At 39.0% G+C, this 27,807-nt stretch overlaps 1 protein-coding gene across 11 annotated transcripts in view; it reads left to right on the top strand.

The window, feature by feature from the left end:
- Nucleotides 1-1,155: 1,155 nt before the first annotated feature.
- The window catches only part of SSX2IP (SSX family member 2 interacting protein), an 88,152-nt gene continuing 61,500 nt past the window's right edge, over nt 1,156-27,807 (top strand). For all 11 annotated transcript variants that reach the window (XM_057714782.1, XM_057714635.1, XM_057714703.1 and 8 more), the window contains exons 1-2: nt 1,156-1,327; nt 16,276-16,632. The gene's annotated coding sequence lies outside the window, so the exon portion shown is untranslated. The remainder of the gene's footprint in view (nt 1,328-16,275; nt 16,633-27,807) is intronic.

Here is a 27,807-nt window from a genome sequence, read left to right on the forward strand (position 1 = left end):
GGAATGGAACATCGGCGTAATGGAAGAAGTGTTTTAAAGCCACATATCAGTGTTAACATCTGTGCAAAACAAGCTTTCAAACGTGAACCAACAGGATTTCCAGCAGACTATTAATCTTCATTCTGTTCCTGAGGTAGAGAGATGTTTCTTCTCAACAGTGAGTCACTCAGAGACATGGGCTCCAAAAAGTTACAGTCTGCAGAAACGCAGGGGATACAACTCAACATTAATTCTCACTCTTGTAATTAAGGATAACATTTTCCATTTTGTTTCATATGGTTGGGAAATAGAACCCTTTGTTTGTAAGCAAAATTGGGAATTTTTCTTCATGTGGCAGGGACCACCTGGAGAGGCTTTCAGTAGGAACGTGAGGGTGTTTCATGCCTTTTCCAGTAAGATGTGTAGGAATCAGGAGAGCCTTGTTCGTGATGGTCAGGAAGCAGCAACTTTTTATGTAGAGAATGAGTATCACCTTCATTCCTCAATAATTGGTTATTCATTCATTCATCCATTTGGAAAATACTCACTGTGTGCCTGGTGGCGTCGTGGTTGGTGCAATGACGGAGAGACATACCTGGTAACATGAACACACAGAGAAGTAGTACTTAATCCGGGCCCCAGGGGTGGCATGGGGAAGGCATTACCTTGGAGTGTGGCTATAGAGCTTGGTCTTAATGGATGAGGAGAGAAGAGTTGTGAAGCAGGGGAGCAATACCATACAGCAGGAAAAGGAGCCAGAGGAAAGGGAGAGAGAGAAATTGCAGGGGAGACAGAGCAAGATGGCAGATACAACTAGATCACAGAGAAGGTGGGGAGAATTTGGGATCAAGGACTCAGGATTATTGATTGACAATGAATGGAAGGAAGTATTTTTTTCTCAATCCTTTGACTCCAGCAAAGATACCAAAAAGCGGTACAATAAGTAAAAGTAGTTCTAAGGACCCAGGGAGGGGACTGCGCTGAAGTGAAGGATGGAAGAAACTGAGGGACTCACGCGCGCCACGAGGAAGCAGTCCGGGCATGCTCTGCCTGCAGCAGGGAGCGGCAACACTTCCAGAGAGCCAGGCGTCCAACCTACGAAGAAGGGGAGGACCTAGCTAGCACACGCAAGCACAAAATACAGGTGTGGTTCAAACCGCTGGGCCAAATAGCGTCAGGAGCAGCCACAGCAATCACCAGGAAGACCCCGCAGGGGACATGCAAGCTGGATGCGTTACCTGGAGCCTCTGCCGCTGCCGGTGCTATTGTGTCCGCATCTTAGATTCCTGCAGCTCCCTTGGGAATTCTAACACTGGGAGAACTTCTGTCTCCGTCCACCTCCAGCCCGGTGAGTCCCCAACACAAGGCCTCCAAGCAGGGGGCCTGGTGGCCTCGGTTCCAGTCCTAGCCTCTGGCTTTCATGCTGGAGAGTATAAGTCAAAATCTGAAACTTCTCCTGGACCCAGACTCCATCAGTGACTTCAGCATCTACCTCCTGTGTGACCCCTCAGTTCCAAAGTGGAACTGACTTTTTAGTGGAGAATGTTCCAGCACCAGAATATGTCTAAATTTACAGGTCAATTCATCCGCTTAAACATCCTGTGTCCCTTGGGGGAACCATGGTGAAACCCTGTGACAACTGTGTATGTCTGAGAGACTCATCCGTGTTACTGTGTGGGGCTGTGAAGTGTTCGTTTTCGTTTCTGTTTAGTGTTCCACAGTGTGAATACACCAGAATGCATCCATTCTTCAGATGTGGAGGTACGTTTTAGTTGTTTCAGTTTGGAGTTATTACAAATAATGCTCCTCTGAGAATCTCTGCACCTGCTGTTTGACTTACTCATGTCGAAATCTGTGGCATGTCTGGGAGTTGAGTTGCAGGCTCCGGGCATGTGTATGTTAAGTTTTGGTAGATTCATATTTTCAGAGTTTTCTAAAGTGATTTCACCAATTTTACACTTTCACGAGCAATATATGAGGGCTTCTGTACCTTCCACCAACATTCAGAATCGGGGACACTTAATTGCCAATCTGGTGAAAGTATGATTTTTCACTGTTGTTTTCATGTTCATTTCCCAAACAAATGGATCCCTTTCATACTGGCGCCCAGCATTTCCTCTTATGTGAAATGACTATTCAAGTCCTTTGCCCATTTTTCTAATTAATTTGAATGAATTCTTTATGTATTTTAGATACTAGTTCGTTGTTTCATGTGTTGCACATATTTTCTCCCATTCCGTGGCTTGGTTTTTCACTCTTTATGGTGTCTTTCAATGAACAGAATCTCTTGATTTTAGTGTAGTCTGTTTCAGTGCTTCTCAAACTAACTGTGGAACATTTTTTTTTTTTTTTTTTGGTTTTAATTTCCAATCAGTCATAGACATATTTCAGAGAAATACAATAAAAATTAACTAATATAAAAATTAAAGGGAAAACAAAGATTAAAATAAGAGGGATAAATATTCATTTAAAAGAGGAAGATAGAGAATTAAGGAATGTAAATGTTCCCAAACCAAGTAAGGGGTTTCATGCTCCCTCAGACTTACCTTTGTGATTACACAAACCCCAAGGCCCATGGGCACAGGCTCCCCTGGCCTTGGCAGGCACAGAGGTACAGCCGGGTCATTGCCAGTCAAGCGGAGAGCCAGTCCATTAAGGCCCTTGCCACCTCCTGCCCTGGCTTAGCCCTTCTGCTGAGCTCTCCACGTGGACAGTTCAGTCTTTGCCTTGATCATCAATGGGATTGGACCTTGAGATGTGGAGTCACTCAAGCCTCCTTGCCGGGGCTCCCCTTTATTTGGGCTGAAAGAAATTGTCATACTTTGAATCCCATGACGGTTCTCAGCAGATTTTGTCTGTGTGACCATCCCAGTCTTAAGCAGATTAATGATTATAAATATACATCCTCCTGAGAGAAAGAAAGAACAGGAGGTTTTACAGCCTCAAAGGATCCCACTTTTACGATTTTCTCCCCTTCCTTAATGAGCTCCTGGTGAGAGAGTGTATTTCTCAGACCGTGGTAAAGAGAAAATGGGAGTGTAGAGGTAATTATTGCAAAATGAAGCCAGTCTTCTTTACTCTCTCCACTCCCCAAACGTGATTTAAGCACTGGCTTGGAGGACTGTAACGCATGCAGTCATTTCCCATAACCATGACAAATAACTACTATAAGGTCAACATTATTTGGGTTGTAACGTAGAATTCCAGAGTGAGCATAAAGCTATACCGTCACAGCTCAGGCAAAGAAGCTAAGGTCTAAGAGGTTTAAATAATGTCATTCAATCAACAGTACGTTTTTACAACTTTTTTATTGTGAAATAAAACAAAAATACAGAAAACCACACAAAACAAATATATAGCTTAGTGAAGTATGATCAGTCAAACACCCTTGTCATCACCACCCTGGTGAAGACACAGAACTTTGCCAGCACTCCAGAGAGCCTTCCATGTGCTCTGACATTAGCAAAGCATAATCTCCCTTGTTTCTCCAAAAATAACTATGCTGTGTTGACTTTGTATTAGTGATGTCTTTATGGTTCTTTACCCAAATGCAGGTCCTCAGACACTGTGATTGAGTCTTGCCCATTTAAAAATGTTTTGATATATTTCTTTTAACCTATAAGTTTCCCTTCCATCCTTTCTTCTGCTTACACTTCTATCAAAGAACACTGGACATTTGACCTACAGCAGTGGTTGGTCCTCAAACATAAGCCTGTATCAGAATTACCTGGAGAGCTCATCAAAATGCAGATTGCTGGGGCCTGAGAATCTGCACATCTAGCAAGTTCCCAGGTGATATAGATGCGGCTGCTCTGGGACCACACTTTCAGAATCACTGACCTGTGAACTGTTTCACAATTATGATTTTGCTAATTGCATCCTTATGGTGCATTCAATATGTTCCACTGTCCTCTGTGTTTCTTGCAGATTGGGTGCCGGATCCCGGGGCTTGACCAGACTCAGGTTCTATTCCTTTGGCAAGAATATAGGTTGTATGTTCTTTCACTGGGAGGCACATGTCTGGATGGCTCTTTTTCATGATGTTAGCAGCCATTAATGTTAATTTCTTAGATTCATTATTCATTGGTGCTTGCAAATTAGTGATATTCAAATGTTATAATGTAGTTTTCATTTGTTACGTGGAATAATTTTGTAAAGATAGTATTTGCTTTTCGCTAAAGCATCTCTTTACAAAATTACTCCAGGTAACGAATGAAAACTAAATTATAACATTCATTATTTTTATTGGAATATAGTTGATGTACAACATTATATGTCACAGGCGTACAGTATAGTGATTCACAATTTTTAGTTATGATAAAATATTGGCTACATTCCCTGTGTCGTACAATGTATACTTGTAGCTTATTTTACACATAGCAGTTTATACCTCTTAATCTCCTACCCCTGTACGGCCCCTCTCCCTTCCTTCTCTCTGCTGGTCACCACTAGCTTGTTCCCTACATCTGTGAGTTGGCTTCTTTTTTGTTATATTCACTAGTTTGTGTTTTTCAGATTCTACATATGGCATATCATACAGGATCTGTCTTTCTCTATCTGACTTATTTCACTTAGTAAAATACCCTCCAAGTCCATCCATGTTGCTGCAAATGGCAAAGTTTCATTCCTTTTTATGGCTGAGTAGTATTCCATTGTATATATGTGCCACATCTCCCTTATTCATTTATCTGTTGATGGACACTGAGGTTGTTTCCATGTCTTGGCAATTGTAAATAATGGTGCTATGAACATTGGGGTGCACATATCTTTTCAGATTAGTTTTTTTTTGTTTTTTCAGATACACAACCAGGAGTGGAATTGCTGGGTCACACGATAGCTCTGTTTTTAGCTTTTTGAGAAAACTCCATACTGTTTTACAATTCAAATATATTTGATGTGTTGCAATTCATGGCAGTTATTATCATTGCTGAAGCTCAAATCATTCCATCTTTGCCCAGTGCGAACCTCATCAAGTTGGCTCCAGGTCTTTTTGACATGACCCCTGTAGTCATTGACAGCTTCCTTGTTTTCTGGAATGACAAGATGGTCTAGACTCTTTTTGTACATTTCCTACCTCACACCTGAAATCAGCCTGTCCTCCAAGAACAAGAAGCCCTGGTTTCTTGAAATAGTATTTCAAGACCACAGTCTGAGCCTAAGGATATTCAGAAGTACCTGGGTCTGTCAGTGTTTCTAGAGCTTTTCAGTAGGTGATACAGATACACACATTTGTTTTTAAACTATTTCATGTGTTCATACTGACATTTTCCATTCACATATCGACTACAAATTTCATCTCCTTTCTTTCATATAATAATTCTAGTTCCTAAGAACACAGTGGGTGATAGGATTAGAATGTCTCATAAGTATTCACTTGATTTATCCCATATTACCATTGTAGGATAACAATGCTGACACTATCACCAACTACTATGTTTACTGAAAACAGTTAAACGTTTTTTTGCAAATGTTATCCCCATTCCCTTTCCTTTTTAAAAAACACAGTTGCTTTATATCTGCAGCGTCAGAGCGTATGACCATGACATATGATGCCCTCTCCTTCTTATCCCTCCTTAAGTCTGAATTCTATAGGCAACTGCATCTTCAGTGCTCACTACCCGTCCATATGTCGAAGTGTCTTGAATCATTTTGGCTGTTTCAGGAAGGGCTCAGAGGAACAATATTCTCTGGGTTCTTGTATTTGATAACACGTTGTGACTTGGATACTTGAAAGTCATTTTGTTGGATATAAAATTCTTGACTTACATTTTCTTTCTCTGAGTATCTTAAATGTGTTACTCAAATTTCTTATGGCATGTGGTGTCATTGCTGAAAAGTCTGAAGATAATCTAATTTTTATTCCTTTATAAGGCATTTGCTCTTTTGGGCTAGATGTCCAAAGACCTTGTTTTCCTCTTTTACTCTAAAATCCAGTAATTTTTACCATGTGGGTGTTGGGTTGGGTTGATTGTCTCAGTTAAACGATGTGCTTTTTCTTTATATACGTTCAAATCATTTTTTATTCCAATAATTTTTTTCTTGAACTACAACTTTTAGTATTTCTTCTCTTGCATCGATTTTTTTCTTTAGTTGCTCCTATTATCTGTATAGATCTTTTTTGCCCGTTTCAAGTATTTGTACTTTCTCTTCTTCATGTCTTTTTGATTTTTAACCTTTTTCTTTTTTCACCTTCAACTTCTTTTAAGACCTTATTTATTGTGTTCATTTGCTTCTGTGTTCTTTCCAGTTTAGATTTCATGTCTAAAATATTTTTTTCTTTTATTCCTAGTACTGAGTTCTGTCATCTCATTTTTGTGTTTTGCTAATTCTATTTTATGTTGTTCTTTCATGTCTTATATTCTGTTCTTAATGTATTTTAGCCTGTTTTGGAAAAATAGCTTACAGTTTTAATTTATTTTGAAGTCACTAAATTTCTTGACCGAAAGATTTTTTCTGTTCCTTATTCTCTTTGTACTTATAATAACTTTGCTTAGGATCTGATCTCAAATGCTTTCTGTGGCTCATTTTTATTTAAAATTAGTTTGAGATAGCCTTTCTAACATCACAGATTTCCCTCTTCTGTTTATGTTTCATATAGAGTTTAGAAAACATGATGGTTTGTTTTCTGCGATCTCCTGTCTCCGTTACCCCCACCACTTTTATCTGTACTTCTCTTTCCTTTACCTCTATTGTCCTTGTTCTGCTCAACTTTGATTCCACTCCCAAAAGTTCCTCCTCCTATAAGTCCCTGTCCTTTTACTCCCAGTAACCTGGGAAACCCTTGAAGAGTTTTGAGCAAAGAAGGGACACAATCTAACATTTTTAAAATGACCCCTCTGTTGTTCTGTTGAACAAAGACTGCGGAGAGAGAACACCATGGTAAACAGGGAGACCCATTAGGAAACAACTGCAATGCCAGTATTGAAAATTGTATGCAGGAGGAAACTGACAAAGTTAACCTTCTGTAGTCTCACGTTTCAAACGGTCTTTCTATATTTTGATAGTTTTTCACATTATGAGCCCCAAAGCAACATTTCCCAGATTCCTTTGCAGCTAGAATGCAGAGTATAACTTAAGTTTCACCCATCAGATGCACTCTGATTTAGCAAATAATAAGAATGATGTCCAGTTAAGATTTTTATTGTGTATTTTTTATTGAGATAAAATTCATCCTTTTAAAGTGTGCAATGCAGTAGTTTTCAGTTTATGTATAAAGTGTGACCATCACTGCTATTTAATTCCAGATGATTTTCATTACCACCCCACCGCAAAGAAACCTCATACCCACTGGCAATCACTCTCCATTCTCCTTTTTCTCTGGCCCCCAGCAACACTTTTTTTTTTTTTATTGTCTTCATGGGTTTCCCTATTCTGGACATTTCCTATAAATCATACAATATGCAGTCTTTTGTGTCTGATTTCTTTTACCTTAGTATAATGTTTTTAAGGTTTATTTATGTTATACCATGAATCAATACTTCCTTATGTTTTATGGCTGATAATATTGCATTGTATGGATATATCACGTTTTGTTTACCATTCATCAGTTGATAGACATGTGGGTTGTTTCCACGGTTTGGCTATTAAGAATAATGTTACCATGAACATTCACATGCAAGTTTTTGTGTGAACACATGTTTTCAGTTCTCGTGAGTAAATCAAGTTTGAATTTCAGATAAACAATGAATAATATTTTAATACAATTTTGGCTCAAGTATTGCATGGAACAAACATATTTAAAAACTATTTGTTCAATGGGAAAAAAATAAAAAAATAAAAAAACTATTTGTTGTTTATCTAAAATTCAAATTTAACCTGGAATTCTATATTTTATCTGTCAACCTTACCCAGGTGAGGCCTGGACAAAGAAGTGAGAAATGAGAAGCAGTAGTCGATAGTAAATTCTATCAAATATTTAAGGAAGAAATAATACCAATTCTACACAATGTCTACCAGAAAACAAAAGAGGCAGCCAGCATCATTCAGACAAAGACACTACAAGCAAAGAAAACTATGGACCACCATCCCTCATAAACATAGATGCAAAAATCCTCAATGAAAATATTAGCAAATTAAATCCAAAAATACATTAAAAGGATAATAATTAAAAAAATCCCAGATCCCTCAGACTCAGCCCTGCTTCCGCAACAAGGGTAGCCCTAGAAGCATCTCCCTGGAATTCAAGAGTTTCCAGGATGCCGGATTCAAACACCTCTATTTAGACCTCAAATTTTGTCCTCAGATTAAGCTACAGAGAGCAACATACCGATACTGGGTTATTTTGCTTTTTTGTAGATTCTTTTTTTTTTCAGAGTTAGTATTTTAAGACACCGTATCATAAACAGTGGTGTGAAGATCATAAATGTACACATTTTAGTTGGAACATTATGAAGATATTTTATGTCTGTGAGAGACTCAAAATCAAGGAAAACTATTCTTCTGTGGAACATTTAGTTTTCCTTTTACTATATCTTATGGAACATACTAAATCTCACTTTCTTTTGACTAGAAATATTAGAGCCAAATTTGTGGCCCATCTCTAGCAAATACATAAAAATATGTGCATAATATTTTGTGTGTTAATCTTCTCTCTCACTTTATTATCTTCCTACTGTTAAGAGTCTCCTATTTTTTATTTTTTCATACATAGATGTATTATTGAATTCTAGAATTAATTCTACCCCTCTCAAATCTCAAGGTAATAACAGTAGAAAAAAATAACAGTCTTTTGGATTAGCAACTTCACAAAAGCAGAGAGCCATGTAGTCATTCAGCAGTGGAAAGGAAAGAGGGGAGAGAATAATTGAGTATAGATTTGGGGAGTCAGTTGCAAACAAATCCTGATTTTTGGTAGGGAAAGTGTATGACATGAAGAAGAGGAGTATGTCTGACTCTTTTCTTTTTTTTTTTGCAGTTAAACTTTTTAAAGGTTTCCAATTTTTTTTAAAAAACTTTTATTGAGATACAGTTAACAGACAATAAACAGCATACATTTAGAGTGTACAAACTGGTATCCCAATCTCCCAGTTCATCCCCCCCCCAACCCTCCCTGCTTTCCCCACTTGGTGTCCATGTGTTTGTTATCTACATCTGTGTCTCTATTTCTGCCTCACATTTCCTCTTTCACAGTAGTTAGCATTTGCCTTATATATTGAGGTGCTCCTATATTGGGTGAATATATATTTATAATTGTTATCTCCTCTTCTTGGATTGATCCCTTGATCTTTATGTAATGTCCTTTCTTGTCTCTTGTAACATTTTTTATTTTAAAGTCTATTTTATCTGATGTGACTATTGCTACTCCAGCTTTCTTTTGATTTTCATTTGCATGGAATATCTTTTTCCATCCCCTCACTTTCCATCTGTATGTGTCCCTAGGTCTGAAGTGGGTCTCTTGTAGACAGTACATATATGGGTCTTGTTTTTGTATCCATTCAGCCAGTCTGTGTCTTTTGGTTGGTGCATTTAGTCCATTTACATTCAAGGTAATTATCGATATGTATGTTCCTATTACCATTTTCTTAATTGTTTTGTTTTTGTTTTTGTAGGTCCTTTTCTTCTCTTATGTTTTCCACTTAGAGAAGTTCCTTTAGCATTTGTTATAGGGCTGGTTTGGTGGTGCTGAATTCTCTTAGCTCTTGCTTGTCTGTAAAGCTTTTGATTTCTCCATCAAATCTGAATGAGATCCTTGCTGGGTAGAGTATTCTTGGTTGTAGGTTCTTCCCTTTCATCACTTGAAATATATCATGCCACTCCCTTCTGGCTTGCAGAGTTTCTGCTGAGAAATCAGCTGTTAACCTTCTGGGAGTTCCCTTGTATGTTATTTGTCGTTTTTCCCTTGTTGCTTTTAATAACTTTTCTCTGTCTTTAATTTTTGTCAGTTTGACTACTATATGTCTTGGCATGTTTCTCCTTGGGTTTATCCTGCCTGGGACTTTCTGTGCTTCCTGGACTTGGGTAGCTATTTCCTTTCCCATGTTAGGGAAGTTTTCAACTATAATCTCTTCCAATATTTTCTCGAGTCCTTTCTCTCTCTCTCCTCCTTCTGGGACCCCTATAATGCGAATATTGGTGCATTTAACATTGTCCCAGAGGTCTCTTAGGCTGTCTTCAGTTCTTTTCATTCTTTTTTCCTTATTCTTTTCCACATCATTGATGATCACCATTCTGTCTTCCACGTCACTTATTCGCCCTTCTGCCTCAGTTAATCTGCTATTGATTCCTTCTAGTGTATTTTTCATTTCAGTTATTGTGTTGCATATCTCTGTTTGTTTGCTCTTTAATTCTTCTAGGTCTTTGGTAAACTTTTTAATCTTTGCATCCAGTCTTTTTTCAAAGTCCTGGACCATCTTCACCATCATTATTCTGAATTCTTTTTCTGTAAGGGTGCCTATCTCCTCTTCATTTAGTTGTTTTTCTGGAGTTTTATCTTGTCCCTACAATCAAGAATACTCTACCCAGAGAGGAGCTCATTCAGATTTGATGGAGAAATCAAAAGCTTTACAGACAAGCAAGAGCTAAGAGAATTCAGCACCACCAAACGAGCCCTATAACAAATGCTAAAGGAACTTCTCTAAGTGGAAAACATAAGAGAAGAAAGGACCTACAAAAACAAAAACAAAACAATTAAGAAAATGGTAATAGGAACATACATATCGATAATTACCTTGAATGTAAATGGACTAAATGCACCAACCAAAAGACACAGACTGGCTGAATGGATACAAAACAAGACCCATATATGTACTGTCTATAAGAGACCCACTTCAGACCTAGGGACACATACAGATGGAAAGTGATGCAAATGGAAATCAAAAGAAATCTGGAGTAGTGATACTCATATCAAATAAAATAGACTTTAAAAAATGTTACAAGAGACAAGAAAGGACATTACATAAAGATCAAGGGATCAATCCAAGAAGAAGAGATAAAAATTATAAATATATATGCACCCAATATAGGAGCATCTCAATACATAAGGCAAATGCTAACAACTATGAAAGAGGAAATCGACAGTGACACAATAATAGTGGAGGACTTTAACACCCCACTTATACCAATGGACAGATCATCCACACAGAAAATTAATAAGGAAACACAAGCTTTAAATGACAAATAAACCAGCTTGATTTAATAGATATCTATAGGACATTACATCCAAAAACAGCAGATTACACATTCTTCTCAAGTGCACATGGAACATTCTCCAAGATACATCACATTTTGGGTCACAAATCAAGCGTTGATAAATTTAAGAAAATTGAAATCATATTAAGCATATTTTCCGACCACAATGCTATGAGATTAGAAATCAGGAAATTACAGGAAAAAAACTGTAAAAAACACAGACACATGGAGGCTAAACAATACGCTACTAAATAACCAAGAGATCACTGAAGAAATCAAAGGGGAAATCAAAAAATACCTAGAGACAAATGACCATGAAAACATAATGATCCAAAACCTATGGGATGCAGGAAAAGCAGTTCTAAGAGGGAAGTTTATAGCAATACAACCCTACCTCAAGAAACAAGAAAAATCCCGAATAAACAATCTAACCTTACACTTAAAGAAACTAGAGAAAGAAGAGCAAACAAAACCCAAAGAGAGAGAGAGAAATCATAAAGATCAGAGCAGAAATAAATGATATAGGGACAAAGAAAACAATAGCAAAAATCAATAAAACTAAAAGCTGGTTCTTTGAGAAGATAAAATTGATAAACCTCTAGCAAGATCCATTACGAAAAAGAGGGAGAGGACTCAAATCAATAACATTAGAAATGAAACAGGAGAAGTTACAAAGGACACTGCAGATATAAAAAGCACCATAAGAGATTACTACAAGCAACTATATGCCAATAAAATGGACAACCTGGATGAAATGGACAGATTCTTAGAAAGCTATAACCTTCCAAGACTGAATCAGGAAGACATAGAAAATATGAACAGACCAATCACAAGGAATGAAATTGAAACTGTGATTAAAAATCTCCCAACAAACAAAAGTCCAGGACCAGATGGATTCACAGGTGAATTCTATCAAACATTTAGAGAAGAGCTAACACCCATCCTTCTCAAACTCTTCCAAAAAATTGCAGAGGAAGGAACACTCCCAAACTCATTTTATGAGGCCACCATCACCCTGGTCCCAAAACCAGACAAAGATACTACAAAAAAAGAAAATTACAAACCAGTTATCACTGATGAATTTAGATGCAAAAATCCTCAACAAAAATACTAGCCAACAGGACTTCCTAGGTGGCGCAGTTGTAAGGAGTCCACCTGCCAATGCAGGGTACATGGGTTCGAGCCCTGCCCTGGGAAGATTCCACATGCCATGGAGCAGCTAAGCCTGTGTGCCACAGGTATAAAAAAAGTTAAAAAATAAATAAATAAATAAAATAAAGAAATTCAAAAAAAAAAAATACTAGCCAACAGAATCCAACAAGACATTAAAAGGATCATACACCATGATCAAGTGGAGTTTATCCCTGGAATGCAAGGATTCTTCAATATATGCAAATCATATTAACAAGTTGAAGGATAAAAACCACATGATCATCTCAATAGATGCAGAAAAAGCTTTTGACAAAATTCAACACCAATTTATGATAAAACCTCTCCAGAAGGTGGGCATAGAGGGAACCTACCTCAACATAATAAAGGCCATATACGACAAACCCACAGCAAACATCATTCTCAATGGTGAAAAACTGAAAGCATTCCCTTTAAGATCAGGAATAAGACAAGGATGTCCACTCTCTCCACTACTATTCAACATAGTTTTGGAAGTTCTTGCCACAGCAATCAGAGAAGAAAAAAAATAAAAGGAATCCAAATTGGAAAAGAAGAAGTAAAACTGCCAGTGTTCACAGATGACATGATACTATACATAGAAAATTCCGAAGATGCCACCAGAAAACTACTTGAGCTAATCAATGAATTTGGTAAAGTTGCAGGACACAAAATTAACACATAGAAATCTCTTGCATTTCTATACACCAACAATGAAAGATCAGAAAGAGAAATTAAGGAAACAATCCCATTCACCATTGCAACACAAAGAATAAAATACCTAGGAATAAACCTAACTAAGGAGGTAAAAGACCTGTACTCAGAAAACTATAAGACACTAATGAAAGAAATCAAAGATGACAGAAACAGATGGAGAGATATACCACATTCTTGGATGGGAAGATTCAACATTGTGAAAATGACTGTACTACCCGAAGCAATTTACAGATTCAATGCTATCCCTATCAAATTACCAGTGACATTTTTCACAGAACTAGAACAAGAAATTTTATGATTTGTATGGAAACGCAAAAGACCCCAAATAGCCAGAGCAATCTTGAGAAGGAAAGACGGAGTTGGTGGAATCAGGCTTCCTGATTTCAAACTATACTACAAGGCTACAGTGATTAAGATAGTACGGTACTGGCACAAGCACAGAAATATAGATCAATGGAACAGGATAGAAAGCCCAGAGATAAACTGTGGTCAACTAATCTATGACAAAGGAGGCAAGGATATACAATGGAGAAAAGGAAGCCTCTTCAATAAGTGGTGCTGGGAAAATTGGTCAGCTACATGTAAAAGAATGAAATTAGAACACTCTTTAACACCATACACAAAAATAAACTCCAAATGGATTAAAGACCTAAATGTAAGGCCAGACACTATAAAACTCCTAGAGGAAAACATAGGAAGAGCACTCTTGGACATAAATCACAGCAAGATTTTTTTTGATCCACCCCCTAGAGTAATGGAAATAAAAACAAAAATAAATAAGTGGGACCTAATGAAACTTCAAAGCTTCTTCACAGCAAAGGAAAGTATAAGCAAGAGGAAAAGACAACCCTCAGAATGGGAGAAAATATTTGCAAATGAATCAACAGACAAAGGATTACTCTCCAAAATATATAAACAGTACATGCAGCTCAATATCAAAAAAACAAATAACCCAATCAAAAAATGGGCAGAAGACCTAAATAGGCATTTCTCCAAAGAAGATATATGGATGGCCAAGAGGCACATGAAAAGCTGTTCAACATCACTGATTATTAGAGAAATGCAAATCAAAACTACAGTGAGGTATCACCTTACACCGGTTAGAATGGGCATCATCAGAAAATCTACAAACAGTAAGTGCTGGAGAGGGTGTGGAGAAAAGGGAACCCTCTTGCCCTGTTGGTGGGAATGTCAATTGATACAGCCACTATGGAGAACAGTATGGAGGTTCCTTGCAAAACTAAAAATAGAGTTACCATATGACCCAGCAATCCCACTCCTGGGCATATACCCAGAGAACACCATAATTCAAAAAGACACATGCACTCCAATGTTCATTGCAGCACTATTTACAATAGCCAGGACATAGAAGCAACCTAAATGTCCGTCAACAGATGAATGGATAAAAAAGATGTGGTACATATATACAATGGAATATTACTCAGCTGTAAAAAGCAATGAAACTGGGACATTTATAGAGACACAGATGGACCTAGAGACTGTCCTACAGAATGAAGTGAGTCAGAAAGAGAAAAATAAATATCGTATATTAACACATATATGCGGAATATAGAAAAATGGTAGAAATCAACCGGTTTGCAAGGCAGAAATAGAGACCCAGATGTAGAAAACAAACATATGGACACCAAGTGGGGAAAGCGGGGAGGGTTGGAGGGAAATGAATTGGGAGATTGGGATTGCCATATATACATTACTAATAAGAAAAAAGAATACCAAATTGTATACTCTAAATACATGCAGTTTATTGTATCTTAACTGTATCTCAATAAAAGTAGTTAAAAAATATCAGATACAGTAAAGAATGGAGCTATTGGTAAGGGTGGTATTGGAAACATCCCACATTTAAATAGCAGTCATGGCATCTCACATATGGTCTACATCCCTAATGGTGTGAGCTCTGGCATCTTCACTGGAGAAGCCCCTATAGTGTGGTTTCAGTTTTGTTCTTGATTGCATAGCCTCTGGTACCCAGTGAGCTACCCAATATCCTTCCATATCCTTTTTAAAGAGATATTTCTACTTCAACTAGCCAGAATGCATTCTGTTGTTTTTATTAAGAATGCTATCTATTTCAAGGCAAATAAATATATACAGATTATACATATATCTACAAATACACATATAGCCATCTTTATAACTAAGTAGATTTAAAAAAAACAAAAACCTTGAGATTGTAAACATGATTTACCTCTCTGAAAATATGTTCCTCTCAGTTTTCAATTTGTCTTTTTTTGGGGGGAGGAAAGGGGAACAACTGTTCTAAAGATAGCTGACTTCTAAAACTATCAAGAAAACTTGAATGCTGTTTGGATAAGAAGGAGAAGTACAGTAACTTTATGATAATCTAAGAAGCTTGTTGTTTTTTCCAGTATAGGCTACTTCTAGCAACATCTAGAAGGGTCAGGGCAAGGACAGGGGTTTAGACCTCTTGCCTCTGCCTGACATCTTGGTCATGGCCCATTCATCAGGTTTGACTCAGGGATGCAGGGTCTGCTCCAGACATTGTTGGCTAGGCCTTTGAATCGGGATGGGATGAGGGCAGGAGAGTGAGAACCAAGATGATTAAAACTGCCCTCGAAAACTTGAGATTATTCCTTGAGAAAGAGTCATCTTGGCCTAGGCCTCATGAGTTCTACAGGCCTAGCATGGAAGAAAGAGAGAAAAGGAAAGACACTTAGTCATTACCAAGACACCATTGGCCAGGAGAATGGCCAGAGAGAATCCATTTGTGGCTCTGCCCCTTCCTTAGCCACGGGGAGCAGCCGAGCCTGTCTTGGCAAGGACGGCCTAGGCAACACAACCAAATGTGCCTCTGCTCCTTGCCTTGGACTCTTCCAGCATTTATGACTGTGCTGGGGTGAATGCTTTGTCCCCACTGCTCATGTGCCCATAGAGAGAGGAATTTCCATTCCGCCATCCAGAAGAAAAGAACACAGTCAACTTCTGCCCCTCCACTTCCTCCTCCTCAGGGAAGGAGGAGGACTTACCTAATCAATGAACATGGTGACGGAGCTGAGCATACCTCACTCAATCTTTCGCTCCCTTTTCTTCGGAGTTGCCGACCTCGATCAGTCTTCCTCTGTGTTATAAGTAACAGACAGGGCTTGTTCCTGTTGCAGAGACTAAAGTTGCGTATCTCTGTCTGTGACTTGGTGGATAAATCTTTTAGTAAAGGAAGGATTTGGCAAGTCTGGTTTGCCACAAATCTAAAGCCATTTTTGTGTCTCCTGTGTCTTACTTCTTTACTCATTTGAACTCTGGCAGGGCTGAATGCAATGACAGAGGTGGAGAAGGGAGGAGCAATAACTATACCACCCGCAGCAAGGGATCAACTTGGCTGACTTAATCTCTTATAACCCACGCTCTTCAAACTGACTCGTGAAAGAGAGACCAGGTGGCACACTGTGGCAAGCCGGAGTTTGCGAAAGATAGGGGTATCTGATTACTTCCATACAGACGATGAGAAAGGAGTCCAGTGTTAACCTTCAGGTGGCCAGAATTTCTATTCCGGCCATGGAAAATGGCTTCCTGTGCATCACCTACCCTAAAGCAGTATGAGGAACCTGCCAGCCACCTACACTGAGAAGACCTAGGAACTGGAGGTGACGAAGACACAACCAGGTAAGGCCATACGCATCATCAGGTGTGATATAAATGTGGATTTTGGTGCTTCATCAGTTTATAGAGATTTGGAAAGACAGGGAAAGATGTACTTAGCGTATATGTTGGAAAACCAGAATGTTAAGCCTTTTCTGACTCTACAAATAGATTCAGGAGAAAGAAGTCAGAAAGTCAAATCACTCTCCAGTTAAGCTTGGAAACATTTAAAAGACTATTTCCAATTTATGAAGTTAAACTCTATAAGATCACTTTCATTAGCTGTTCATAATTACTAGTCAAAAATATAAAGAGGATAAAACTAGAGGCAGATTTGCTGCTTTTACAGGGAAAGAACAGCCAAGTGCAAAAATGGAAGAAAGCCATAAATCTGAGCTAATTGGAAAAATGGAAAACAAAATAATCTATTGCATTTTAGTCACTGGATTGAAGGCTATGATTATAGTGTTTATTACCAATACTCTGTATAGAGTTACCTAAAACTTACCCAGTTGAGAGAGGAAGACCCTGAGTCAGCAAACCCTCTCCCCTGCATCAGGCATCTGTGGTTCCACTGGTCCTCAGTGACAAACACCATAGAGAGGGGGTTTATGTAAATTTACATGACACAGTTTTCATCTCAAAAGTGAGGTGTGAAGAGAAGTATGTCTGTAAAATAGGGGTAATCCTTATTCTACAGTTTAAGTATTTGAGAAAGGGCACTTCTTGTTTTTCTTTTATATACTGAATTTTCAAAGTCACCAATCCCCAGAAGAAAGCTCACCTGAATAGCCACTTTGTTTCAATTTCCTATGGAAATAGCTTTGACCCCTTCACTGTTTGAAAAATAATAGCATTATGCCATAGCAAGAAAAAAAGCCCAGTAATTTCTTTCTTTATAACCAGTGACCTAATTCAGCTGGCTCAGCCCCATAGTTATCACTAATTAATAGAAATTGAACAGAGCAAATATCAGCTTATCATATTGGTAGAGAAAATGCATGATATATAAGGAAAAAAGCAATTAATTTCTTCCAGTGAGCTGGAAATTCTGGGACTATATGAAGCTATGAAGTAAGGTGAATACATGACCTTTTGGTCCCTTAACTGTTGATTACAATTAGTGCTTTTTCTCTTGGTCCTTAACTTGGGTTCAAAGAGATGTTTGTTTTGAGGAGGAAGCTTCTAATGGGTCCAAAGTATAATCCAGCCTGAGCGTAGGCTGGTTTATAAAGTTCCCTGGTAGTGGCAATGTTTTAAGCTGTGGCAGCAGAATTTCTTTATCTTCATTGCTCACCGGATTTGCGTTAGAATGATACTTTTAAAATTCATTAGACCAGTAATAACGCAGCGGCATTTAACCTGATACTCAGATGGCACAATGCACTCCCATCGCTGTGCTAATAAAGGGCCTTTTCATTCTAGTCCCTTCCTGTTCAGCTGAAAGCCACCGTTAATGTTTTTTTTTCTTAGTCACACATCTCCTAACTACACATTCCTTAGCCCATAATAACTGATGTTTCTGGCCAGAACCCTGCTTTAATGATTTTTCAAATTCATATCCACAGACTGTTCAGTTTGGATCAGGAAACAAAACCCAATACATATTGAAGATATGTAATCTTCCAACGGCCTCAATCTCAGTTGAGACTGGGTTCCTAGCACAGTGTCGGGCACATTGACACAGATGGAGAGATTAATAAATGAAACAACCAGCATGACACGATTTCCAAATGTACAGCAGGATGGGATGACTTAGAACTACAAGCACAAATTTTACTTTTACTAGCTTCTGTTTTGTTTTCAAAAAAAGGCTTTCCTGAAAACATGAACCTTCGTCTCAAATTTGAAGTGCAGCAATTGGGGAATGCTCTCTGGTCACATTTCTCTGGCTCTAAAAAAAAGGCTTTCCTGAAAACATGAACCTTCATCTCAAATTTGAAGTGCAGCAATTGGTGAGTGCTCTCTGGTCACATTTCTCTGGCTCTAAGCTTGTTAGTTTTTACGAGTTCTCTTGTGACAGATTTTATGTCTTTTTGGAAAGTATTGAAGGGGGAAATCTCTTCTGAACCTGTAAGCCTACATTGGAGAGTTCATCTGTTCTTTTGGGGGTAAGGGCAGCCACTCAATATGATTCTCATCCGGGATGTTCTGAAACATAGCCAAGACTGTCTTAACTCATTATGGGACTTTGAAAAGGTTAAGTCACTCAGCTGTGTACTCTTTCCATTCATGCATTGTTGGAATGGAAGGAAAAATAATTGACATACTTATGGACATATACCCCCATCATTTGTTTCCTTTCTCCATTTAGACAGTTACTCTGTCTCTAAGCATTGCCTCAAAGAGGGAATATGATAGGAGAAAGCAGAGAAAAACATTTTCCAGTACTTGAGCTTTAAAAGGGCTCAAGAAAATTATGTAAGGGAGTACAGCTGAATAAGAGCAAGGACTTCCCAGGCTGCAGGAGAAGGCTGTATTGAAGGGAATGACAGGGAAATTATTTGGGTGGGTCTTGAAGAAAGGGGCCCTGCACCAGCTCCCTGAGCTCAGTCTGGACTAGGGAATGGTGGAGGAGGAAGAACCAATGAGGTTTGTGAGATTCAAAAGAAGAAATCAGTGTCTTGTCTCCTGGGTAGAGCCTCAGAAAGTAAGAAAACCCCAAGAAGAATGGCCTTAGAGAGTCTCAGGGATGGCCCACTGTGGTGGGAACAGCAGTATGAGTTCCAAGGACCTAAAATGGCCTGGAAGTAGATTAGAGATCCACCCATCGCAAGGACAGAGAAAGGGGAATGCAAAGGTGAGTGGCTCACATGGGAAGGTGGATGTCTCCGAAGATGTTAAGTGTGAATAGGAGACATTTAGTTCCAGATAGACAGCCCTCTCCTCTGCCCCCAACTCCAAAACTTGGTTCTGTAGATGCCAATTCAGGTAAAATACAGGTGAAAATTTGGGAGGATCTTAGAATTGATTGAGTTTTTTTTTGGACTACCCTAGTAGAAAGTGGGATTGAAAAAGAGATTATGTTCTGCCATAGAAAAATAATGCTGTTTCTTATATGCTTGCATTTATAGGCTAAGATTTAGACCCACTACATTTAAGAAAAATATTGAACACTTTTCATGTAGTATATACAGCATCATTTTAAATGCTTTATGCCTATTCATTCAGAAAAGAGCTCCTATGTTTATGAACTTTGGACTTTTACAGTGTCCTTATATAAGAACATGTAGAAGTACTATAGTGTATTTCTAACAAGAATAATTTCTGTTTCATTATTCAGACCCTGGTCAAAAAAAAAAAAAAGGAGGGGCTTCCTAGGTGGCACAGTGGTTAAGAATCCGCCTGCCAATGCAGTGGACACGGGTTCGATCCCTGCTGCAGGAAGATCCCAAATGCCGCGGAGCAACTAAGCCCGTGTGCCACAACTATTGAGCCCGTGTGCCGCAATTACTGAAGCCCATGCGCCTAGAGCCCGTGCTCTGCAACAAGAGAAGCCATGGCAATGAGGAGCCCGCGCACCACAACAAAGAGTAGCCCCCGCTCACCACAACTAAAGAAAGTCCGCATTCAGAAACAAAGACCCAGCACAGTCAATAAATAAATAAATAAATAAATTTATAAAAAAAAAAAAAGGAGAGAGAATAATGTAAAGAATCTCCATGTACCCATCTCCCAAACTTAGTAATTATTAACCATGGACAATCAATAACATTGCATATTTTGAACCAAAACCTAAACATCGTGTCATTTTATCTATATATATTCCATATGTATCTCTAAGGTATGGCTTTATTTCATCAAATGTTCAGTGTTCACATATCCCCAATTGTCTCATAAATTCTTTTAAACATTTATTTAAGGCAAGATCCAAACGAGGTCCACATATGGCATTTTGTCGATATGTCTCTTGTGTCTCTCTTATTCTATAGATTTCCCTTTCCTCTTTTATTTTTTTCTTGTATTTTATTTATTGGAAAATCCATGTCATCTGCCCTGTAGATTTTTCCATATTCTGGGCTTTGCTGACCTTCATCTAATCACTTAGCTTGTTCCCCTGGCCACTGTTGATTCCTGCAGTTCTTGCTAATCTTTAGTCTCAGTTTTTGTCTGTTTACTCTTTCCTTTCAGCTATACATGTACCTACACTATAACAGAGCGCTGACTAAGAACAAAATGAACAGGTAATAAAAGTTTGATCGTAGAAGTCATCTTTATTTTTACTGATTCTTAAGTTCTCACCTGTGAAATCCAAATCTCACGTGTGCTGTTGAATGAACATCCTCGCCTGCACCCCTGGTCTAACTAGACATTTATTTACAGATGACTCACCACATGGCTCAAAAATCTTTATTTAAACAAAAATAAACATTAACACACATAAAGCGTTAATTTGTCTTGGCTTTTGTGTCCTACTCCTGTGTTTCTAATTTCTTTTTGTTTACCAGACAAAGCCTGGTGCTCTGGGATCTGTGATATGCTAATCTGTTCCCCATTCACTGTGGGATTGAGGTCAGCCCTCAGGGAATAGGCTTTCCTCTGAGTAGGCATATTGAATGGCTGGTTTATTTCTATTCAGGCCTCTGCAGAGAAGACAGACACTGGAGTCTCCCCTGGGAGAAGGTGGGCCTGATTCTAGACAGCATTTGATATACTCACAGCTGAGAACTCTTGACAACAAAGAGGGAGGGAGAGAGGGTGTTGTATTGTATTCAGAGCAGGTAATTGGAGTTTACTAATCAGATAAACCATCCGCAAGCTGACGTATCATAGTTCCTGTCTGTGAATGCTGAATGGTACAATGACTATTTTAGCTTTGGCCTTTTGAGTGATGGTAGCATTGACTTATACCACTCATTTGGCCTCAAAACTTTTAATGAACTTTAAAGCCTCTCCAAACTCTGTTACATAAGGTGTATATGTGCTACTCAGCTAAATACATCCTTAAACTATCTTTGTTTCAAATGATTCCCATAAACTGACTTCATTATAAATAATTCCCAGTTGCATGTAGCTTCAGGTCTATTTTATCTTTTTGGAGAGTACAGTTATTTTTTTTGCATCTGAGTTCCAGTTTCTAACAAATAAATTTGCAAACAGAAAAAAGCTTAGAGAAATAAAAACCCAGAACCATGTTATTGGAGCACATTTTGTGTTTGAATGTCAGGAAAATATTGAATGAAGGAAAATATTGATGTACTCAGAAGCAGAAATGGGTGAATATTGCTGGACCCACTATCTACACGGGGAGATCAGAAGGTTGTCACTCAGTCTAAAACCCTTGTGAGAAGATGAGATTTGTTCTACAGCTGAAAATCAGCATGCTCCATGCCTTTAAATACTGGAGAAGAATGGAAAGTAGGCTGCTTGGGGGAGGGGCATGATAATGCTTAACTTTTTATAGACTTGGCAACTTACGAAATGATCTGCCTTACATTTTCTCATTTTAGCTTCATGACAACCTTGTGGAATGGGATATTATGCCCCTTTTTAATGGAAATCAACGAGGTAAAAGGAGATTAAATGACTTTTCCAAAATCACATAGTAATTAATAAGATTTGAAAATAGGTCTTTGGGTCCCCTCTGCCTGCCCAAACCACACACCCCCCCCACACCCAGCCCCCACCACAGAGCCTACCCGCTCTCCAGCATCAGCTGTTCCCGCCTCTGCCTTCCCACCAGGCTCCGAACCGCCTATTCTGGTTACTTATGTAAGGACACCCCCGGGAAGTGGCTCTTTCTCCTCGCTTCCTTTTGTGTACTGCTTGATATCTAACTGCTAACTTACGGGGTATCCTTGGGCTAGTTGCTTCTCCTCACTGGCCTTTATTTTCTTAATCCTTAACATTTCTTCTACTTCCTACATGCTCTATTTTTTTAAAATTAGAACTTGAACTTTAAAGCATAGTGAAAATGATAGCTACCATTTCTTGAGCACTATTTGGAATTAAGAACTGTACTGAATCTTCTTCATGCATGGTAACTAACTCAATATAGCCCTGCAACATTAACTTTATTTCATGGTGAGCCTTTGAGCCGCAGAGAGGCTAAGCAGCTCTCTCAAAGTCCAGGTGCCCCCATCATCCCTCTCCTGAACCACTGCAGTAAACTCTTACTTCATCTTCTTGCTTCCTCTTAGGCATCACCACTTCCATTTTCCTCACAACATTCAGAGTAATCTTGTTAAAACTTGTATCAGAATAGGTTCCTGCCTGATGGCTTCCCATCCCACTTAGCCAACCAAAGCTCACACTCCTCACCACTTTCCTCCTTCACACTCTGTGGTAGTCAGAATAACAGGCCCCCCAAAGACATCCGCATTCTAATCCCTGGAACCTGTGAAATTGTTACCTTACAGGGCAAAAGGGACCTTACAGATGTGGTTAAGTTAAGGAAATTGAGGTGGGGAGTGGTCCTTTGGGTGATTATCCTGGATGATCTGAGTGGGTCCCATGTAGTCACAAGGGTGCTTATAAGGAAAAGAAGGAGGCAAAGGAGGCGGCGGGGCAGGGGGCAGGCGATGGTGACAGAGAGATTTGAAGATACTAGGCTGCTGCCTTTGGAGGAGGAAGCCACGTGCCAAGGAATGCAGGCAGCCTGTAGAAGCTGGAAATGGCAAGGAAACAAATTCTCACTGAAGTTTATGGAGGGAGCCCTATTGACATCCTGATTTCAGCCCAGGGAAACCTATGTTGGATTTCTGACCTCCAGAACTGCAAAATAATAAATGTGTGTTGTTTTACATCTAAGCTTCTGGCAATTTGTTATAGCATCAATAGGGAACTAGTACATACTCTCTCACCATCTCCCATGTCTCAAACGCACCAGGCTTGTTCTGGCTTCAGGGCCTTTGCACTTGTTCCCTCTGCCTGGAGTGCTCTGCCCTGAGATATTAGAATAAGACCCCACCTGGGGCAGCCCACCTGCCCATAACTCTCTGTCACATATTTTATTTTCTTTATTTTATTAGCCTCACTCTCTGGATGGTTTCTTCTGGAACCTTGCCAGATTTGGAAATGAGCGAGAAGTGAAATATATTCAGAGGACTAATCTTACCATGTCTTTCCCCTCATCGTTGGCACTTTGTTAGTCACCACGCAAAACTTCCAGGAGCAGAAGAGATTCAATCCATCTCAGAGGTCCTTGCTGACTATCACACCCTAAGACCTTTACAATATCTAGGACATCTTTACTATATATACACTAAACTCAATATTTATATTCTATTTTTGTAATTAGAAAACTTGGATGTCCATTCAGCTCCTTTCCAAGAGGCCAAATCCAAAGGAAAAAATTCCAGTGATTCCTTACAAATAGAGACCTAACCCTTTTCCCCCCTCGCATGAATATTAGCAATAATATTAATACCATACATTTACATAGGTTAATACGTCTTCTGGGATTTATCTGGCACACATGGAAGTAAGTTCTTTCTAGATGTCAATGAATCATCCTGGAGTATCTCAAAGAGCTAAAAAATGTCAACAAGTAGCAGTGTTGGTTGGCTCTGAGGGCTGGATAATAGTCTGCAAAGGCATTCCCAACCCCAGCACCATAGTGTTTGGTCTAAGTGAGAAGATGGGGGAAGTGAAGAAGAGAAGAGGGAATGGCCTCCAGCACACTAGGCATATAGCACTCTCACTGGCAGCTTCCCTGGGGAAGGAACACTGTCTCTTTCTCAATCTTTCCACCCAAAACCCCACGAATGAATCTCATTGAGTTATATGTCTGTCCCTTACCAATTACTGTGACCAGAGGGATGCAGTCTTCTGCTTGGTCAAGACTAGGTCTCATGCCCACCTTCAAATTTAGGGTCAGAATCAATGCTACTTCAAGTCTTCAAGGAGAGCTGCGGAGAGGTGCTTTTCTAAGGAAATCAGAGTGTTGTTAGCAGAAGGGGAAATAAATGCTGGGGAGGCAAAAGCGACATATATCCTCTACCTTCCCCAATTGCTAAAGGTGGAGTTTCAGGCACCAAGTCTCTTAGATAAGGGAGGTATTTTTGTAGTGCTTCTTTTGGGTCCTCAGATAACACCATGTTACCACCAGCCTACATAAAAAGCATTAAAGAGCCATCTGGTCTGGGTTTGACTATTCTATCCATATTGCTCGCAGTTCTAGTTTTAAATCTCTTGGCTTGTAAAATCAGGTAGCAGCATTTAAATATGCTGAATTCTGAAAATGTTGGGATTATAAATAGTTCATCATATTTCATAAATGCTAACAGCAGTTCTGAGAACTTTAGTGTCTCAAACTTCCAGCAGTTTTTTTCCTGTCTTATTTTGTTTGCTTGTTTTGCTTTGTTTTATATAGTTGAGAAAAGAGGAAACTTTATCTACAATTACCCTTACACTAAATAAATGAGATAGCAAAACTTCTGTACAGATAACTTCAAATGCTTACTTTCGTTTCTTAAGGCTATTTTTGTTTGAATATTTTGGAATGTGTTCATGGTTTTTTATTTCCTATTTTAGATTTGCAAAAAGTGTGTTAAATTTAAAGTGTGCTAAATTTAAATCTTCATTTCTTATGAAAATGATAAGTAAAAGGTATTAATTGTCTTGCTCAGATTTGGATGTGTCTCGTGTTGCCAATTTGCAACATAGAAGTTAGATTCCTTTGTCTTTTCCCAAGTTTTACTTTATAGAGCTTTTACTTAATATTATTTTATAAAACTATTGTTTTATTTTAGATTATTTTTATTATTTATATTTTATAGATGATTGGACAAGGCACTGAAATTTATTTCACCCACTCCACTTAGTTATGGAATGAACTGTAACCTAAATTATACTGCAATCCTGCCTTCTAGGATTTGTCTGCCACCCACTTTTCCAGGCTCCTATTCCTATCAGAAACTTTATTACGGTATTTGTTTTTCACACATATCCTGTGTCCCTTTTCCTCTGGTAAGAGCACCAGCTCTTTAACCGCTCCTCCTTTACTCCGTGTGGTTCCGGTGGGACTGCTAATCATGGTAACGCTGCCTCTGGAGAGGATTTTAGCAGGCGATCCAGGCTGAGCTATTTGACCACATTTCTCAGGACATGGTGATTGCTTCAAGGAGTGGGCACCTCACCCAAGCTGAAACAAATATCTCTTCCCAGAATTTTCTGAAATACAAACCATTCTCATCTCTCCCTGGTGAAAAGCAATAATAAGTAACCCAGGAGCTACCTGCATCCATGTTCCCTACCTCAGGAAGTCTTTTCCTTAGTAGGATAGAATGAGGCCAAATATACCGAAAGAGGCAAAAGTAAGTACAGACAGTAAAGACAAATATTTTTGTAGGACCCCTGTCTATATAAACAATTTGATCCAAAAAATGTATTACAAAATTCTTGGGCCCATGCAAGGTGTAGTATTTATCACTGAAGATTTAGAATACTGGGTAGATGGATAAACAACGAAGTCATACTGTATAGCACAGGGAGCTATTTTCAATATCCTGTGACAAAACATAACGGAAAAGCGGGGGTGGGGGGGAATGAATTGGGAGATTGGGATTGCCATATATACATTACTAATAAGAAAAAAATATCACATTGTACACTTTAAATATATGCAGTTTATTGTATGTCAATTGTATCTCAATAAAAGTTCTTAAAGAAAAAAACATAATGGAAAAGCATATGAAAAACAATATATATATATATATAGCTGTCACTTTGCTGTACAGAAGAAAATAACACAACATTGTAAATCAACTATACTTCAATAAAATTTAAAAAGTAAAAATAAAATAGAATACTGGGTTGAGAAGAGGCACTTTCATATTTGTTTATTGTCCAACAAGTTTACATGATGAGTCTTTGTAGTATCCAAACACCACCTCTTCTGCTCAGGAATCTCCTCTTCAACTTTATTGTCAAATACACTGTTCCTCACTAATATCATAAACATTTATAAAAGTGTAGCAATACACTTATTGCGCATACTGCCATGACTCTTTAGAATCTCATTTGTATTGAAAGAATACAGATATTCTTCCCCTGCAAATTCTGTAATATCATTTATTTAATGCTGGTTGCACCAGTACTCATGAAGCCTCACCATCCACGGTGCCACTCATGAATACTGGCTTCCAGTGATTCTCTCAGAGGTGGTTCCTGTGTTTCATTGGTAATGACCACAACTCAAGCCTTATCCGGAGTGTGCAGTGAAGGATCATGTGTTTTCCATTTGTATTAAAGTCACCATTTGTAATGTTATAGCATTAACACAGAACAATACATTTTCCAACCACATCGTTTATTGAATTCTTTAGGCCACAGTCATTCCATTCGAAGAATGTGATCTCTTTCCATACTGACCATATCCCTACCTTCCACATACCTCCACCAGAGGGACAGGCAGTGGGCCCATGGGAGAGAAGGTAATAGTGGGTCCATCTTCAAAAGGAGGGTGTGTCCCTGTGTAGCATGGCTTAAGATTGACTTAGAAGAGCACAACATCACCATATCAATTGGGAATAAGAGGACATGATTGGGCTTCCCTGGTGGTGCAGTGGTTAAGAATCCACCTGCCAGTTTAGGGGACACAGGTTTGATCCGGGAAGATCCCACATGCAGCGGAGCAACTAAGTGCATGCAGCACGACTACTGAGCCTGTGCTCTAGAGCCCGTGAGCCACAACTATTGAGCCCAGGTGCTGCAACTACTGAAGCCCACGCACCTAGAGCCTGTGCTCTGCAACAAGAGAAGCCACCGCAATAAGAAGGCTGCGCACTGCAACAAAGAGGAGCACCCGCTATCCACAGCTACAGAAAGCCCGTGTGCAGCAATGAAACGCTGCCAATAAATAAAAACAGATAAATAAATAAATAATTTTTTTAAAAAGAGGACATGATCAAAAGGCTCCAATGGCTTTGCAGAGTAATTATCTCAAAAGCCCTCAGAGAAGAGGCACGGCCACTGCCAGAGCCCTGCCTGACACATGGTATGAAGTCTGAAGAGGAGGCAGGGTGATTGAGGAGGCAGGGTGATTGAGGAGGCAGGGTGATTGTCCTGGGTGCCAGTGGTGCAGGCACACCGGGTAAAGGATGCCTGCCACCACCACCCCACCCTTAAGTGTTGTAGCCTGAAAGCGTCACTATGGTTGAAACTTGGATGGGCAGCAGATGACACAGGGGCCCCTGCATTCAGCTCAAGTCCAGAAATCAGCAGTGGGTTGTTAGTCACGCAAAGACCTGAACTTAT

Source organism: Hippopotamus amphibius, chromosome 1 (assembly GCF_030028045.1).
Source record: "Hippopotamus amphibius kiboko isolate mHipAmp2 chromosome 1, mHipAmp2.hap2, whole genome shotgun sequence".
NCBI lineage: Eukaryota > Metazoa > Chordata > Mammalia > Artiodactyla > Hippopotamidae > Hippopotamus > Hippopotamus amphibius.